The following is a 4,028-nucleotide window of genomic DNA, read 5'->3' as shown; positions in this document are numbered from 1 at the left end:
GCAAGCAGCGACGTTGCAGGTTTTTCCCTTTCATTATTCGACCTATTTGTCTGTGATGAACTCTTATTGGTCAAATTGGAGAGACTCTTTCTTTTTTTATAAACATATTGTATGTTGAAATTTTCGTATGGATTTTGTGGTTTTTGCTTTATCATCAATATCATCGTCAGTATAATTTACAGTGATTTTAAAATTTACAAAATATGCCCATTCAATACAGTACATGCTGTATTCTTAAACATTAACAAACCTTTATTATCTGTATGATTTCTTACTCACATAATCATTCAACTTTCTTAACATAACCATTACATTTGTTGATCTTCATCTACAACAAAATACAATGGACCAGACTATAAAGTGACCAAACTACATATATGCATATATCAGAATCTATATTTGATTTATAATCAAACTTAAAATTCAGATATTCATTAAGTACAACAAATTATCTTTGTTAAACCACTGTTTTCAGTTCAATAAAATATATTTGATGAAAGTTTTGTGTGGATGCATGATGCCCACTACTGTGCATGCCTGTTGGCTAGTTCGCCTGCTGTACAACTCTTGGCATCTCCATTGAGAATATGTTGTAAACACACAGCTCATTACTAACCCCATCGATCATGGCCTTCATACGCTTCATCATCTCACCACTGAATGCTGGTAAGGTGATCTACTGTCAAGTTCAAATATGACCAGTGGACACTGCACATGTCTTATTCACTAGTGTGAAATCAGATGCCTGGGGCTGAGAGACACAGAGTCGGTGTACACTCCGGATCGGCGGACCCGGAATCATTTTTCTGTTCAAAATCATCCGGTGAATAGTTAATGAGCAAGCTTTGTTTCTGTAGCGGGACCGGGGCTGTGAGGATGTAAGGTAATATGGAGCATCAATTATGTAACACAATGAGCTTGCCCCCCCCGAAGCCCCATACCTTGAACTTGGAAAGTCAAGTGAATGAGTTTGTGAGAGAGAGAAAGAGAGAGAGTGTGTGTGTGTGTGTGTGTGTGTGAGAGAGAGCGTGTACGTGCATGCATATGTGAGAGAGGGAAAGAGAGAATGAAAAGCCTACTACAGAATACTGATACTCATAAGTTGATTTTCCCGCTGATGAGTACCTCCATCAAAATGCCCCTCTAGGTAGGGCAGATAAGCAATATAGATATAAGAGTCAGTTATAAGAAAATAGGATCTTCAGGCATTCCACACAATAATAATAATTTCTCCCAGATGTGTGTTAATTTCTCTCACAGTACCTTAAAATATCCAGTAGAGGGCACTCCCTTCCCATTAACCATTCCTGCTGGTGTGGGACGCCCCAAAGCTCACTGTCTGATCCTCTGGCTCAATAGAAGTACACAAGGGTGTGCCATAAAATTATTTCCAATGTCTTTTCATCATGTGGTCCACTCACAAGATTTCACTACTGAGAAATGAGTCATAGGTCACAGGCTTAAGATGGAAAGTTATCCGGCTCCCAGGCTACTGTATGACTAGAGCCCACAGGTTCTGTCCGCTGCAGTCCTGTCATAATTAACATCTGGAGGCAGATGAAGCTGAGTTAGTCAGTAATTGCTGAGGGAGCAGACAAGATGCCTCCTGATTGCTCCTGGTTGAGTCTCTCCACTGCTGGCTCTCTTCGGCAGGAATGTGACAGAACCGGGCAGAGGAGTCATCATTTCTGATCCTCCTCTCTCCAAAGTGATTGTCATGCTGAAGCACGACGCGTCTGATCTGAGTGGGAATATCTTAAATTTTTGCTCTCTGTGGGCAGCCAGCTGCACTGTGTCCCATTAGTGCTCAGCGAGCCGCGGGACCCGCGGCAGGCTGTAATCACCCCGGGAGCCCGGGACGAGGAGTGGGAACCGTGTAATTTGCACAGGCGGAGCAGGCCGGGCACCAAGGGAAAGACTGCTGGGGAAATTACCAAGTGCTTTATTATATTTCACTTGGAGGACTATGGTCTATCACCACTTGGATCTACCTATGTCATTGGGAAGATCTCTGTGATGGTATAGACAATGAATTAACTCACCCATGACCAGGTTTATACTTTATATGCAGCACTACTGCCTATTCTATTAGAGAAAAGAAAATGAAATCCTCAGACTTAGGGCTTTGTGGGCTTTATGTTTTTTCAAATCAACACAGAATTGCATTTTACTGTCTAGACTAGGGGTCGAACCAGTGGACCTGGGGAATAAGGGTACTGATACTTTTTTGTGGTCCTTATGTGTACATTTATAAATACTTTCAATTCACACTGCTCTGGTTTTGAAACAGGGTTTGATTGAAATCTACAAAACTGCAAACAAAACTTTCTAAAACAAAATGACAACTGGTGTATTGTGTTATCTGAGACAAACCAGCAGAGATAAAATTAGGCTAGGTTATTCCTGCGCAGCCCAAAACAAAATTGTCCCCCATAGACAGACTTTGAACAGCTAGAGGACATCACAGCCTGCTATCACAGCCCATTAGTGCTCTCAGGGTAGTGCCCAAAACCCATAATTTGAAATAGTTATGTATCTGATAATTGATCCCTAAATGAATGTGTGGAGGTGTGTTTGAGTTGTGGATGGGTAGACATAGATATTAGTCTAGATGGAGTAATGGTGTGGAGATGAGAGGAAAGTGGAGGGGAGCCCAGAGTTACCTCCTGTGCATACTATAGGGCCCATAAATCCTACCTACACCCCTGATTTGGACACCGTTTTCCCCACAACAATAATCCATTATGCTGACGAATAAATAGTGACATTTTAGGCTACTCTTTCGTCATCTCTGGACCCACGGGTGGGACCTCGGTGCTTGGACGCTACATTAAGAACAACAGCTGTAGGCCATCTGCAGCTGATTTAGTTATACGACATCATTGTCCACCAGTGCTCTCATTAGCTTTAGTATGACATATAACACTGTAAAACTTTAACAAGCGCACAGTGCTCCAGATAGGCAGAGGACATCCAGCGTTTTAAAAAGATTAATTCCTGATCCGTGAAGAGCAGGACCTTGAAATTAGCATATAGCTAGTTGCCATAGTGATGGAGGCACGCTAATCCAAGGTGCTCCACAATGTTGACAGACATTTGGGAAGTTTGTTTTTAGTGAAGAGCTAACTTTGGCTCAATCCAGAGAAACTAATAACTTCAAAAGATTTTTTTTTTTTTTAGTAGATTGGCAATAATAGAAGTCAAGGGGACAAGCAGGTTACAGTTACAGCATCTGAGGAGACGCCCATCGCTTCAGAGCGGAGCCAGATTTATGTCTGGGAAATTGTTATTGGCGGTTGAAACTTTCTGTCGAGTCAATGTTAACAAAACCTCTAACAGCTAATGTAATATAGCGTTTGTATACAGAAGTTACACATCTGCAGTTGAAAGTATGAGGGCTCTCGGATACAATCATTTTTGGAGAGAAAACAGGACGCCCCTTCCATAAGGTAACGCGAATCACACCGAACTGTTAACTGGAGTGTTAAGTTGCTTACAGCCAGTACAATTTGCTAAATGACTGATAAAGTTATTTGTTAGCTAACGTTAGTTTTAACAAATCGTTAGGAATAATTTGCTTCATTGGTTTAAAAATAGAGCCATTTGAGTTGTATTTAGAAACCTAACTTACAGCCAACTGCATTTCTTTAGTTAAAAATTCCAGCAACAGTATTTTCGAAAGTTAACGTTAGTTTTGTAACCTAAGCTAACTGGAGCAGTAAGAGCCTCTTGTCCAGAGGGGTTCACATCTCAAATACAAAGCATCGAAATTATAAGCTGTCAAATACGTAAATTTATGAATTATGAATGTTTCTACTGTTTTCTAATTCTGCAGATATTTTGATATGTGTTTGGCTGGTTGTTTGCTCACAAACAGCATGCTGATAAAAAGCACAATTTTGACTTACATGGCATAAAATTTGAATCTTGTGTATGTGGACATGTATTGTTTCAGTCCACCAGGGAAGGGACTTACGGGTATGGTGTGTTTTTAGGTGTCCTGAGAGAGAAAACACAGCTGTGAGAGA

This window comes from Centroberyx gerrardi, chromosome 16 (genome assembly GCF_048128805.1).
Source record: "Centroberyx gerrardi isolate f3 chromosome 16, fCenGer3.hap1.cur.20231027, whole genome shotgun sequence".
Lineage (NCBI taxonomy): Eukaryota > Metazoa > Chordata > Actinopteri > Beryciformes > Berycidae > Centroberyx > Centroberyx gerrardi.
This window is presented reverse-complemented; position numbering follows the sequence as displayed.